Source organism: Tursiops truncatus, chromosome 13 (assembly GCF_011762595.2).
Source record: "Tursiops truncatus isolate mTurTru1 chromosome 13, mTurTru1.mat.Y, whole genome shotgun sequence".
NCBI lineage: Eukaryota > Metazoa > Chordata > Mammalia > Artiodactyla > Delphinidae > Tursiops > Tursiops truncatus.
The window spans coordinates 25,186,668-25,200,846 of record NC_047046.1 but is presented as its reverse complement, the minus strand read 5'-3'; the positions used below and the strand labels follow the sequence as shown (position 1 = coordinate 25,200,846).

General features: G+C 64.2%; 1 protein-coding gene and 1 long non-coding RNA gene across 14 annotated transcripts in view; one reads left to right on the top strand and one right to left on the bottom strand.

Moving 5' to 3' along the window:
- The window catches only part of CABIN1 (calcineurin binding protein 1), a 97,944-nt gene that overhangs the window by 66,185 nt on the left and 17,580 nt on the right, over positions 1 to 14,179 (top strand). The gene's annotated exons all lie outside the window — the stretch shown is intronic.
- Positions 2,352 to 13,462, bottom strand: LOC117307651 (uncharacterized). 2 transcript variants are annotated; one of them, XR_004521501.2, is made up of 4 exons: positions 13,057 to 13,462; positions 9,433 to 9,487; positions 9,089 to 9,200; positions 2,352 to 8,972 (listed from the first exon to the last, which is right to left on the bottom strand). It is a non-coding gene; the product is annotated as an uncharacterized lncRNA (long non-coding RNA). The 2 variants fall into 2 exon arrangements; XR_012325270.1 differs by lacking the exon at positions 9,089 to 9,200.

The window sequence follows — 14,179 nt, the reverse complement described above, 5'->3', positions numbered from 1 at the left end:
CCACCTCGGCTCGTCCCTCTGCACACACCTCGAGGCGAGTGTCGCCTGGGTGTTAGACCAGCTCGTGCCAGGCCCTGGGCCGGTTGACAGCAAGATCCAGGGGCCACAGGCCAACCCATGCAGTGGCTGGATTATTAGTCCCGTTTCACAGAGGCGCCAGTAGGTGAGGTGCCTTGGCCGAGGTCCCACAGCCAGTCTAGGCCGGAGGAGGGATGTGGACCTTGTGCTCTCTGGTGCTGAAGCCGCGGGTGGCAGCCGGCAGTGCCTGTGAGGAGGAAGAGCGGAAGGCCAGCGCTGGCTTCACACTGGGATTGGCCCATTTGGCGATAAGCAGGATGGTGGCCTGGGCAGGGGGCACGGGCATCTAGCCCTGCCCTGGGAGGTGAGGCCGCGTGCCAGGTTGATGGGGGGCCGGGGTCAGTAGTGGGCACGGTGTAGACCAGGGCCTCCCCTGGGCAGCGGGGCCATGTGGACATGGCCTCAAGCGACTGGCTGGCTGGGCCCGGCCACCTCTCTGTGTAGACCCCCAGGCCCACCCTGCTGGGGCTCCCGAGGCACAGCACAGCGACAGAGGGAGGCCAGAGCATCTGTGCCTGGTCTGGCCCGGTCTTGGACGGGGGGCAGTGGCAGGACTGGCGCCATTTACAGGCGCTCACTCTGGTCCCCACAGCACGTCTGTGGTGCTCAGGCACTGCTATTGTCCCCGTGTACAGAAGGGGAGGTTGATACCAGTGGGCATTTTAGGCTGTTAAAACCAAAAGCCCTTTTCTAGTCTCTGTCCACCAGGCTGGACAGCAGAGCTTGTGGCCCTGTTTCCGGGCCCTGTTCACAGCCCCTCCCTGGCTGCCTTGGCTGCTGTGGGTCCTGGGAGAGAATGTCAAGTGGGCCTCTGCACAGTAGCTGCCAGCAGCCGTGACAGCGGCCAGGGCCCTGGGAAGGCTGGTTCTGTTATACCCCCTTTGAATGAGGTGCAGGGCCCAGGGAGTAGGCCAAGGTCACACAGCTAACAAGTGGCCAGGCTGGGATTTAAATCCAGGTGGGTCCCACTCCAAGGCCTGCTCCCTTAGCAGCTGTGCCATTCGGAGTTCAGCAGCCACATCTGGGCTCTAGAGAGTGTGGGTGTCGGGGAGGTGAGTGTGGTGGAGGTGAGTGTGGCCGCTTGTATCCTGCGCCTCTGCCCCCTCCTGGGATGGGGGGGAGGACCCTCGCCCCTCCCTTTCTCTGAGACCTCCTGGTGGCGAAGCACTCTGTGCACGGCCCTTGATTACCTTCCATCATGCCATGAGTGAGGCCCACTCTTGAGGGGCACCAGGTCTCTGGGGGAGGCGACTAGGTGAACAACAGCTGGGGGAGCCCAGAGCTCGCAGTGGGTTTGCCATATCACTTTTGCACACATGCTTTTTGAGACCCTCAGGCCTGAATAAAGCCCCACCACTCTTGGAGGTCAGAGCCCGTAACCTGAGGGTGAGCAGGAGGTCGAGAGAGGCAGAGGAGGTGGCGTGGGGGTGCCTGCACCACAGAGCAGTGGGAGCCGTGGGGTGACCCCGTGCCCGCAGGGACGGGCCAGGTCCTCGCAGGGCAGAGGGGCTGGCAGGGGGCAGACGTGACACCAGCTGACGCAGGCGTGCTGGAGCGGCCGGGCTGGGACAGGGCCAGGTGCGCTGCTGGCCTCCACTCCTCTGGGCGGCCACCACTCACAGCAACGCATCACCGCTCACAGCAGCGCGTTGCATCCTTAGAACCCACAAGGTGTTGGTCGTGCCATCATCCCTGCCTTACAAAGGAGGAAACTGAGGCCCAGCCACACTGCAAGTGGGCGCCTGAGCTGGGATCCAGACATTCTGAAACAAGTCAGGGCCATGGGAACACAGCCAGTGGACGGACCCCAGAGACAGGCAAGGACGGGCCCAGCGCACCTTCCTGGACCGACAGGGTGACAGGCAGGGCCATAGGGACAGAGAGTGTGAGGGCGCAGGTGGAGGTGGGCCCAGGGGTGGGCCCTGGGTCTGCGTGGGCGAGTGGGACACAGGGCGCCCCTGCAGGCCCACAGTTCATCGTCCTACCATTTACCTGAGGATGGTTCAGTTCCACGTGCTGGTGTCGACTGATTCCCAGAAGAAACTGGGATTCCTTGTCACCAGTGGACACCCCTCCCGGTCCTCTGTTCCTGTCCCCACTCTCGATGGAGGGGGACCGTGGCAGGTCACCGCCTGCCCCATCCTCGCTGAGATCACTGAGGCCGTGCACAACACCGTCCTGACGTCAGGGTAAAGGACACCCAGTCACGTCAGTGGGAATTAGAGAACAGAAAAGAAGGGAAAAGTTTAAATTAAGGAAATCGAACACTGGGCTGTAGTAGGAATTGCTGCTGTGGCGCTATTTTTAGCTTTATTGAGTTGATTGATGGGCCGGTTGCAAAAGCAAAGTAAACAAAAGAATCACTTCAAGTTCTCCAAGGGAAAAGGCCCAGTTTTTAAGAGTCTTTAAACGGTTAGCAAGCTTGTGACTTCTTAGCATCACCCTGAGCTCTCCTTCCTTCCCGTGTCCTCGGCTCTGCAAGCTTCATGGGACTTCACAGCCTCCAGCCCACTGGGCCCGGTTCAGCCTGGAGCAGGTGCCCAAGGCCTTCCCTTCTGTAGGATGCCCCGGCCCCACCCTGACAGGACCACAGCGGTCATAAATCCCTGCCCGAGCCAAGCCACCCCCATTCACAGCTAGACTTTAAAAACCAATCAGACATAATCAGCCTCTGGACGGGCTGCCCCCACGTGCATTTTTGCCAGGCCCTTGGGGACAGTTTCTGTGTCCAGGTGTGGGCTCACCGCGGTGGCCATGCCAGGATGCCCTGGCAGAAGGCGGCACCCCACCATGATGGTCCCCCAGTGGGGCGCGGGACTTGCCCCGGGTCCCACATCCTGCGGGCAGCCTCCACCCCAGAGTTTCTGGCCAGCCCCGGGACAGCAGTGTTTGTATCCGCATCCAGAATGGTCAGGAGCTTGCTGTGCAACATTCCTGAGAGAAGAACATTTTCCAGTGTGCACTGCTTTTCCCACTGCAAGTTATTTCTCAGAGGCTTGCTCCTGGAATCAGTGTCTCCGCTGAGTCTTTCTGAGGCAGGCACGTATCAGGCTCAGCTTCATCCCCCTGGGACACTGCCCCAGGCAGGCTCCGTCTGGAGGGCGGCAGGGGGGCAGCTTCCGGAGGAGGCCCAGGGCCCTCTTGAGGGTTTGGAAAGTGGAGCAGGGCAGGCAGCGGCTCAGACCACGGATGGCAGGGAGCCGCAGGGAGCCGTGGGAGAGGGCCGAGGGAGGGCTGTGTTTCCTGAGGCCGCAGGAGCAGGACCCAGCGGGGCAGGGCCAGGAGGAAGGGGGCTCCCCGAGGCCTCGGCTGTGGCAGAGTCACTGCAGGAACCTGTCCTTTGGGAAGGAGGATGCTTGGCTATGCCAGTCTCTGCTTAGTCCTCTTGGCCCATGGAGTGCTGGGGCTCACTCCGGATGCAGGCCCTCCCTGTGGCTCCCGGCCTGTGGGAGGGCAGTGGCTGTGGCCTGGCCCCTGGGCTGAGGTGGGAAACAATGTCAGGGAGCAGGCCTCTGCCATGGAAGGGAGGCAACAGGGCTTGCTTCCATGGGGCACAGAGGAGCTCGGGGACAGCAGACATTTCCTCCTCCCTGCGGCCCCATGATTCCCATCTCACGGTGAGCAAACTGAGGCCCAGCATCGCGCAGCCCGCAGGGAGCAGAGCTCGGATGCTTCTCACCTCCTGCCCACCGCCCTCCCCACCCAGCCTGCGCCCAGCCCGGCAGGAGTGGAGGTTCAAGCCCACCTCCGCCCTGGGCATCATCCTGCTTGCCTGGCCCTGATTAGCTGGCCCCACCCCAGCCCAGCAGGAGGGACTCTGAAGACCACAAGCCCTGAGCCACAGAGCCAGGGAGTGTGGGGGCTGCGGCTGAGCCAAGGCTTGCTGCTTTTGCCGGGGGGCCGCCCCCGTGGGCCGGCGCACCTCTGACCGAGTCAGGTGCCCTGTGACTGCACAGACCCAACGTCCTCATTTGTGAGATGGGGGATGTGAACGTCCAGCGCTTGGCACTCGAGAGCCCTGTGGTCCCAACAGTGTCAAGATGGCCACAAGCCACACACTGGGCCCCAGGGAGCAGCCTGGTGCAATCAGGACGTGGCCATTCCGGGCCCACCCCTGCCAGAGTGCGTGACTGCCTTGCCATCACGTCTCCAAACACCTGTCTCGACAGTGAAAGCAGTGGGCAGGAGCATCCCCCCCACAGAGGGTTCTGGGGGTGGGAGGGGCAGGGTGGAGCGCAGCTGAGGGTCCCTAAGGGGTCTGGCAATGGCTGGGGGCATAGGGGAGGGCAGAGTGTATCTGGTGGCCTTTGCCTGTCCCCCGTCCCCTCAGGGCACCGTGCCTGTGGCTGCTGCTCATTCGCCTCCCCTTCCTTGCGGGCTTCCCAGGTGTGCCCTGGGGAGCTCAGAGTCATCCTGAGCTGGAGTGGAAGCCCCAAGGGAGGACGGCCTTCCTGTGGCGATGGGCGCTGGCCCAGGAGCCCGAGCACAGGGCTGGGCGGCACCCCCATGGCGTGGAGCCGGGGCTGCTGCAGGGGGCTGGAGTGTGGATGCCCCAGCGCCCCGTCCACATGGGGCCCGACCCACAGATCTTCCGGTGCGCCTGCTCTGGGCGTAGCCATGCTGCCCTACCTTCGGGGTTTAGCCCTGCTTTTGACTTCCTGGTCCCGACCCTGACCTCAGTTTCCCCATCTCCAAAGGCAGGCCAGCTGGATGAGGTCAGTGGTTTTCCAACCCTTTTCCCAAAAGAGCCCTTTCTCACACACCCCACTGGGAAACACAAAAGGGCAGCTGCTCCCGCAGAGACAGGAAGGGCCGGGCCCACCTGCTTCGGCTGCACCACCACCGCCTGCTCCCCAGAGGAGGGGCATGAGCCCTGGGGAGGCTACGGGGTCTCTGCCCTGCCACCACACAGCCCACCCAGACAGGGCTTCCCCAGCTCAGGGCCCAGGCCGTCTTTCTGGGGTGGCTTCAGGCTGGGAATTTCTCTCTCTCTCTTTTTCCTTCCACTTTTCCTATTTGGAAAGTTTGACCAAGTTGCTTCTGAGAAAGCGGCATTGGGTTTGAAATCCAAACCAGAGCTGAGGGCTCCAGGGGCCCCGGCCTGGTTTCCATGGTGATGGGCTGTGGCCACCACGTGCCTCTGGGGACAGAGCATGTACTCCCTCACAGGCCAGGGTGAGGCCACTCAAAGGCCGCCCACGCCCTCACCCTCAATTCTGCTCCTGGCCAGCCTCAGGCCCTGCACCATGCCTGGCCCCACCCATAGCTGGTGGCTTTGGGCGAGCTGCTCAGTATTGGTAAGACTTAGTTTCTTCATCTGTAAACTGGGGCTGACCAGACCCACCTCACGGGGTTATCGAGGATCACGGGAGACCATTACCACATGTGCCCCGGGGCCACTGTGTCCAGGAGAGGGTCCAGGAAGGCCCCGGAAGGAGGAGGAGGCAGCTGGGGGAAGGGACTTCGTGGAAAAGAGCACACAGGCTCACTGGGGTCCGTGTGGGAAGGAGGCGAGGTGGCTCGGGGCCAGTTGGGAAGGATGTGCAGGAATTTGGTTGATTAAAAACAAATTTTGAAACGTTGATCTCTAATTAGGTATAAGAAGTCTAAAATTAGGGTATGCCAAAGCAGGTGGAGCTTCCCCAGGAAGCCCAGCCCCTCGCCAGGGTGGCACTGACTCTCAGATAACGTCCTGTCACACCCACCCCGCAGCTCCCCATGTGGGGACACTGGCAAATTTGCTTAGGACAGACGAGCAAGGGCCCGCTCCGGGCTGCAGGGGAGGCCGCCCCAGCCCCAGCGGCTCAGTGCTGGGCTTTATTTCCAGAGAGGGACCCGCCTGGCCCTACTCAGAGGAGGGGTGGGGAACCCTGGGCTCCAGGCCCCTCTTGGGTGGGCAATGAAGCCGGCCCTGCAGCAGGGGCACCACGGGAAACCCAAGAGGAGGAGATGGTGGTGCTCGGGCGCAGCGAGCTCTCGGAGGGAGGGCTCGACCTGCGGGAGCCCCTGCCTCAGCCCCCTTTCCTCGGGGCCGGGTGTGAGCAGTGCACCCGGCACCCTGCGTGTGCCGAGGGTGCAGGAGAGGGGGTCGGCCAGCTACAGCAAGGGGAAGGGGGCAAGGTGGCCGGACAGACCAGGGAGAAGGTGGTCCAGGAGAGGGAACAGAGAGAGGCCAAATGGCACATGAGGGTCCGCACTGGGTGGGGCAGGTGGTGCTGGAGAGGGCAGGGCTGGCTGTCCCCAGGGCTGCCCACGTCCATGGTCATCCAGAGGTACGTCCGGGGGAGGGTGCACTCTAGCCAGAGAGTGATTGGATATGTGCTGCGACGCTGCTTGGCTTGGGTCGTGAACTCAGGCCTCTGCAAGTTCCGCCACCTGCCAGCACGAGCGTCCGGCAGGTGTGGGGGCCCTGCTCCCAGGGGCCGGTCCTCATCCTTGTTCCTCACAGCTCAGTGGGAGGCCCCCAGGCCACAGCAGAGGCTGCACGGCGCTCTAGAGAGGGGAGGAATGCTGCGCTTGTAACATCTCACATTTGTTCTTCTGGTTCGGGGCATCCCTCAGGTTGGGGACAGAGCTCTGCTCTGCAGGACACGCCTGGACGAGTTTGTTCCCCTTCTGATGTTCTACACGAGTGTGAAGGGTTTGGGGGAGGTGGCGGGTTGTAAGCCTGCTTGGGACCTGAACGCCAGTGGAGGCACCAGCTCTGCCTGGGATGTCGGCTTTGTCTGTGGTCAGTGCCTGACCCCCGCCACCCCTTCAGCTCAGCCCCTCCCTGCATGAGGATCCTGTGCTGGTCATCCAGGGAAGACACCTGGCACAGGCCACGGCCACTGCCACCACTTGTGGCCTGAACCTGGCTCCACTTACTCAGCACAGATGCCCCCGGGTCCATAAAGGCCACTCATTAGGAGCCAGGGGTCAGATGGTGGATGGGTTGTCCTAGTTTTCTCCATGTGCACATCAGACATGGCTTTTCTAGGATGCGGGCTCCCCTCCTGAGATGAAACGGAAGCAGCTCAGCAGCCCTCCAAAGACTGGGCTATTCTAGAAGCCTGGACGGTAGCTCTCATTTCCAACCCTGACGTGGGGCGGGCTCAAAGGAGCCAAGTGTTAGCACCCTCTTGCTCTGAGGAGGCTCTCTTGGGCCCCATCAAACACATGCCAAGTCCCAGATCACCCCGAGAGGCATCAAAGCCTGCTGGTGTCTCTTCTCCTCGCTGCCCATTCCCCAGACCCCTGGCAGTCCCTCTCTCCATGAGGCCACGTGCAGCCCCACTGTACACACTAGGCACCCCTTGCCCTCCACGTGGTCCCACTGGCTGTCCCTGATCGTCCCAGCCACCCCCACCCCTGCCGCCATGTGGGGAGATCCCTGTCCAACAGCATCCAGCCCACAGGCCTGCCTCTTCTTCCTGAAGCTGCTCTGTCCCCCACCCCAACCTTGTTTCTCTCCCTCTGAGGCCAGCTCCGCTCCTGAGCCCCCAGCTGGGCTGGAATTGCCAGGTCAGCCAAGCTGACATGGGCCACGGCTGTGTCAGTGCCTGCGCACAACAGCCCTGGCATCCATGACCGAGACCCTGGCTCCGCCCCATGGTGACTGGGGCCTTGGGCAGGCCCTGCAGGTCAGGCACTGTGGAGGTGCATGCATACTCGTGTGCTCATCCCGGCAGAGCTGAGCGTGGCATGGGCACAGCTGTCTGCTGAGGTGGATGCTGCCCCGGACCGAGGGACAAGGGTCCTTGCGCCCGGCCCTCTTTGTTTCCCTGGGCAGGTCCTTGTTCCCCACCTGTGTCCTCACTCATGGGTCAAACAGGCAAAACAGCTGGACTCAGTGACATCAGCGATACTTTGCAGCTGCAGAGCCTAGTCTGAGCCGCTTTTGAGCGCCAGAGGCTCTAGTGAGAATGAGATGGGGCTGCAGCTGGGGTCTGTGTGCCCGGGGTGGAAGGCGAGCTGCTTTCTCAGCCGTCAGGGAAAGGAGAGGAAGCTGGCTGCCGTGGGCCTGTGAGGCTGGCACGCTACCGGCAGAGAGATTGCTCAGGCACACGACACACAGAGCCAGCATCCCATAGCGGGGAGGCCTGCACCTCCAGACCAGCTGGCAGCTCAGAGCTCCAGTGCTGAGAATTTGGACTGTTAACTCTAAGAAGCAGTCTTGCTACCTAAAAGGCAGCGTTGGACTTAGCCTGGGGAAGACTGGGGTTAGGTCAAGGTGGGGGCTGGGGTAACGGCTGGTGGAAAGGAACCAGGAGCAGCCTGCAGGTCTGCGTTGGGTCAGGTCTTGAGAAGGGTGGCCGTGAGAGGCCACTGGGCCACGTGGTCCCGTGGGCAGCGCAGCCGGTGGCACTTTGGCCAGCAGCTAGCTCTAGGTCTGGGTCTTGGCTTTGCAGGGCCAGGAGCCACCTCTGCTGGGGGTGCAGGCCTGGGGCGTGTGACGCAAAGCACAGGTGCGTGGTTCCAGGGAGGGTGTGGCCACTCGAGGGGGCTATGCTGCCCGCTGAGAGGAAGGTGGCCAGAGAGGTGTGAGCAGGCCCGCCACACGCTCTGCATGCCGCCCCGGGTGCAGGCCTGGGCTCTTGCACACGTTGGTCCGTTAGTCTGGCTTCCACTCCCCGGTCCACCACACGCCTCTTGGCCTTGGAGTCTTCCTTTCCACTTGCATAGGGATGACAGCCTCTACCCCAAGGCTACTGTTTGTCCTCTGCTGCTCCTCACTCAACACGGACGCCTTGAGACAGTCTGGACCACCTTCAGGCCAGGGACTACTCACACAGACAAGGCTGGAGTTGTCCAGTCTCACCTTCTCTGGCTCCTTCTGGCTTTGGCGGCCATCCCTGGGCTCCCGGGCTCACAGCTCCCCCTCTGCAGCCCCGACGGGTGTGCAAGTGCTTCACCTAAGAGATGGTGGCAGAGCAGAGAATGAACGGGGATAGTCAGGTGGGGGCCGCAAGAGGAAAGCTGGCCGCCCGACTTCCCAGCGTGGACACGGGTGCAGCCCCGGCCTGCCTACCTCCCCGCTGGCCGCCCAGGGGTACTGGGTGGATGGTGGCTGGGGATGTGAAGGTCAGGACTTCCCAGGGCTGGCCCTTGACCGGGGCTGGACCAGAACCTCTCCCTTAGGGCTGAAGAGAAGAAAGACAGGGTCCTGTAGGCAGTGAGGCTGCCCGGGGTGAGGGCCATGTGGGGAAGGCCTGGGCTCTGAGCCGAGGGCAGGAAGGGGCCTGTGTGTGGGCCGTTTCCTTCCCCAGCTCAGCCCTGGCCACCTCTTCCCCCTGCTGGCCCCCAGTCCCCCATCTGGAAGAGGTCAACGAGTAAGGTCCAAGGCAGGGGGAGGTGGCTCTCAGGGCCAATTACCTCTTGTCCTTGCCACCATCTTCCTTGTCTTCTTGGTCACCCACAGGTCCTGGGGCTAGAGTGGGGAGAGGGGTCTGTCAGGCAAAGCCCCCGTGGGGATCAGGTGATGTCCTCAGATGTTTGTTTTCTTCTTATGATCGATTGTTGAAGTTTGCTCTGGGGGATTAAGGTTAGGTGTCCCTTGGAGAGGCAGCGGGGCACCCTGATAGAGTGGGGCTTATCCTGCCCTGAGGTCAAGGGGCTTCTCAGGTGCTGGGCCTGTCTTCAGCCCAGGGCCGTGCACCCCCCTCTGCATCAGTCCTCCTCCCAGGAGCCTGCCAGGCTCAGGCAGTCCTGGGGCGCTCGCTGTGACTAGGCCAGTGACAAGGGTGACTCCAGGGGCAGGCTGGAGCACATCCTTCAGCACCCAGGCAGGAACACCTGCCCCCCCCCCCCCCCGCCAGGATTAACCCCGAACAGCCAGCTCACAGGTTAGACCAGCCCCTCCCTGCTCACAGGGGCTCCTGCTGGCCGTGGGGGAGCAAGGTCAGGGTGGCCCCGAGGGTGGCATAGTGGTGCAGGAGCTCCCACCCTCTTAGGCCCTCAGGGTGGCCCTGAGGTGGGGAGCAGCTGTTTCTCCAGGGCAGTAGTCAGAGGCCTGTGTCCTGCACGTCCAAGTGCTTTGTGGGCGATTAGGACCTGCATAGGGTGCTGACAAGTGCCAGGTGGGGCACAAGGTTTTCTCAGGCCCCAGAAGTTCTCAGGCCCACCAGTCCCACAGCTATCACAGTGCTGTTGCATGAAGCCCCGGGGGGGATCCCCATGTGCACAGAAGTGTTTCCCCCTGGGGGGTCAGGGAGGGTGGTCCCCACTTCCTTGTTCTGCGGCCTGGCAGCTAGAGACGGTGATGCCCATCTCTTGGGGCTCTGGAGAGGGCTGGGGTGCAGGGTGCCTTGTGGTGCTGGAGCAGGCCAAGGAGGTGGAGCCCTCAGGTGCCAGCATTCGCCCGGGCCATCTCCCCAGAGCCCCTGAGCTCCCCTCGCCCACCATGGCCTCCCTCCTGCTGTGACAGCAAGACCCTGAGCCCCGGGCTGCCCCCACCCGCTGCTTCCAAGCTGTGTGGGAGGCCTCCTGCACACAGGGGCCTGTTTCCAGAGAACTACCCGTTCCACACACACCGTTTCTTTCTGGCCCAGATGTGATGCCCACACACATCTTCAGCCTCCCTGGGTCTGACTCGACCTGTGCAGGGCATGAGCGTCCCATGTCTGCTCTAGCCCTGGGGACAGCTGGGGGGAGTGTCCCCACCTCTTCTGGAGCCGGCCAGGCCTGGGGATGGCTCTCAGCCATACTAGACTTCCTGCTGTGTGACTCTGAACCTGTCCCCACGTGTGGGTGTCATGACGACATGAGTGTGGACAGTGAACAGCTGTTGTGACTTGAGGACGTGCGGCGGGAGCACTCCTCGCCTGAGACCCAGCCCAGTGGGCATAGCCTCAAGGTGGCCTGTCTCCCTGCAGCTGTGTGGCCTCTGGGAGCCCAGGGCCAGACAGAGAGTCCTGATCCTCCAGGGAGTGTGAGCCACTGCCTCTGCGCCCCCCGGAGGGAGGGCAGGCAGGGAGTGCACAGCCCCCTGGCCAAAGGTTGGCCTTGGGCCGATTGGACTGGGGGCACGTGGCAAGCCTGGGAAAGCTGGTGGGCAGGAGCCAGCCGGGGCAGGACAGGTGGAAATTATCTGGCTTGGGGAGATGTCACCAGGACAAGTGTCACCAGGATAGGGACCTGGTGGATCTGAGGCATCTGGGTGTTTGGGGAGGGAGGAAAGAGCCGGGCCCTCGTGGTGCTGAGGTGGGGGAGGGATGGTGGGGAGGCTGGTGCCTGGCCGGGGGGCTGCGTCTTTGCTCGGCCTGTCCTCAGCTGGGTTAGGAGAAGCAACCAGGAGCTGGTGGATAATTCCAGGGCGGCCGGCTCCACAGGAAGCCAGAGAGGAAGGTGCTGTGTGCTCGCTGGGGCTGTGGGTGCCGGGGGCGTCCCTCTGAGCCCACTCCTTTCAGAAGGGGCACAGTCCCGCTCCTGGCACCCGCAGGCCTCTGCAGGGCTGCCACATGCCGAGGCTGAGGGGCTCCTGAGCCTGCCTGGCTTCTGCCCAGCCCCACCCCTCCCCCCAGTGTCTTCTGCTCTTGGGGCCTCACAGCCAACTGGAAAATGAGCCCCCTCCCAGCTGGAAAGCCCCCTAGGGGATGCCATGATGCCCCTGTCCTGCCCTCCCCGCTGAGGATGGGCCTGGGAGAGGCTTCACTCCAGCTCCCACTGCCCCACTGGGTCAGCAAGGACATCCCCCACTCACCCACTCCTCTGCCCTGCACCGGGCCCTCGGGGCACTACTCCAGCGGCCCCGCGCACAGAGCTGCCCCGTACAGGGCGAGGACAGCCCCAGCCCAGCGCGTTGCTGGCCCCTGTCGCCCTGCCTTCCGCACTCCTGGCCGCCCCTACCCGGCTCGGCCTGGGATGCCAGGTCCCACAGCCTCCCGCGGTGAGGGCTGTGCCCCCCGTACCCTCAGCGGCCCGGCCCGGAACCCGCGAGTGTTTGCCGGCAAAGTCAGCCGTGCCGCTGGGCCCGCTTCCAGGCCGAACAGCGAGCGAGCGCCCGCGCCCCGTCCGGCCCCGCCGCCCCGCCCCGGCCCTCCGAGCCAGCGAGCGAGCGAGCCTCCGCGCCATGGCCCGGCGCCCGCCCTAGCTCCCTGCACAGATGCCACGGCGGAGCCGGCGGGTAGGAACTTGCCCGGGGCGGGGGCCGGGCCGCGACAGTGTCTCCCCTCTGCCCGCAGGCTCTGCGCTCTCCCGAGCTTTGGCTCAGTCCTCCGGGCCGGCTCACGCGGCCGCCCCCCGCCTGGCCCCCGGCCCGCCCGGCGCAGCAGGAAGCCCGCGGGCCGCGGTTTCCCGGGCGCCGCGGCAGAGGAAGTCGGCAGGCGGCGGGGTCGCGGCGCCCCCTGCCCCGTCCGGGTCCCCGCACAGCGCCAGGTGGGCGGCGGGCGGACCGGGGCGGGGGGACCCGGGGGAGAAGCCCGCCCGCGAGCCTGGGGCGAGCCCAGCCGACCCGCCGGGGACGCAAGTGGGCGCGCGGGGGTGTGCGCTGCGCCGGCCCCGTGAAAGCGAAAGCCGCTAGCTCGCCGACCCAGCAACTTCGCGGCGGGCGGCGCGGACCGGGAGCTGCGCGGGCCACTACCGGGGATGGTGAGCCGGCCGGCGGGTGGGCAGCGGCACCCCGCGCGGTGCTTCCCCGGCTATAAATAGCTGCCGTGCGGGGGTGGGAAGATGGTGCCGGGGCTTGGCGAGCGCCTGGCCTACTCCAAGCCCCGGGCTGGGCCGGGACCCTGCCCCGCCGCAGAGTGGGCGGGAGGGGGCGGAGGGGCTCGGCGCGGAGGCGAGGGGGGCCCGGCGGAGTTGCCGGGTGGGCTGCCTCCGCGCTCTTAGTTGTTTGTCATTTCTGCTTCTCCCCGGAGGGGGAGGGGACGGACGGCCTGGCAGTTCTGGGGATCCCGTGTGCGACATCTCATTTGGCAGAAGAGGCTGGAAACGGGCGGGCACCGGCCGCAGGCAAATTGTAGGCTTCCCCAGCCCTTGCCTGCGCTGGGGACTCGTTACCTGTGGATGGCGCGGGGAATCCCTTTCCCTTCGCAGCCCAGCTTGGACGGCTCCTGGGGGCAGGGCCAAGGCGCCCCTGGCGGCCTCTGTGCAACCCTGCGGCCAGAGAGGTGGCTCTGATGGTTTTGCAGAGGAGGCTGCAGGGCTTCCTGCCCCCAGGCGTGTTCAACCTCGCCCGCCCCTGGCGCGCCCTTAACCGAAGGCCTGGAGCAGGATGGTGGCTCCGATTGCTGTGGGAGGTGCAGGGCCCTTAGCTCTGCAGGGCATCAGGAAGATGGGGAGCTGGCAACCTGGAAACGCAGTCCTGGCCCCAAAGGCCTCAGGACTCCACCAGGGCAGTTCCTGGAGGTGATGGAGCCATCTGGGCCGGCGGTGGGAGAGGTGATGCCGTGCTGGCCTGCCTGTCTGTGATGTTCACCCTACTTGGGGGCAGGCAGGGCGGAGCGGGAAGAGCTGGGTAGGCTGAGTTCTGCTGCCAGCTCATCTCCCTGTTGGCTGTGTGCCCTGGAACTAGTCTCTCCGGGGGAGGTGTAAGTGGGGTCATGTGTGGGAGAAGCTGGGAAGGTGCCCTGTGAGTACTGTCGGCCCCAGGGACTCATGGGCACCAGATGCAGCCCTGCCCTCTCCACCCTTCTCTGAGTGGTCTCGCTGCTTGGGAGGTTTGCGTGGGCTTACAGGTAACAGGTGTCTCCCCAAGCCTGTGGAGGGCGCCGGTATTCTCCCCAGGGCTGCTCTTGACCTCAAGGCCTCACAGTCAAGATACCGACGCTTTCTTTGCTCGGCTCAGGGTTGGGCTGCGGCACCGAAGCTGTCCTGGAAACAAAGTTTTTATGCTTCTCTGGGAAAAAAGACTCCTAAGCTCCTACCCTGACACCCCTTCTTGCTGAGGGGCTCCCTCTCACCCTCCTGCTCCTACAGCCCCCAGCCCACTGCTCCTCGGAGTGGGATGCCAGCAGGCTCTCCTGGCCTCGCCTGCTCGGAGCGCTGAGTCACTGCTGCACCCATGCCAAGGGGGTGGGCTGCAGGAATCCCTCTGCCCGGGAGGCGGGCTCTCCCTGGGGTGCTCACAGCATCGTGTTCTCTGTGAACAGAGATGTTGGGCTGAGCGGCCGTGGGGAGGCCT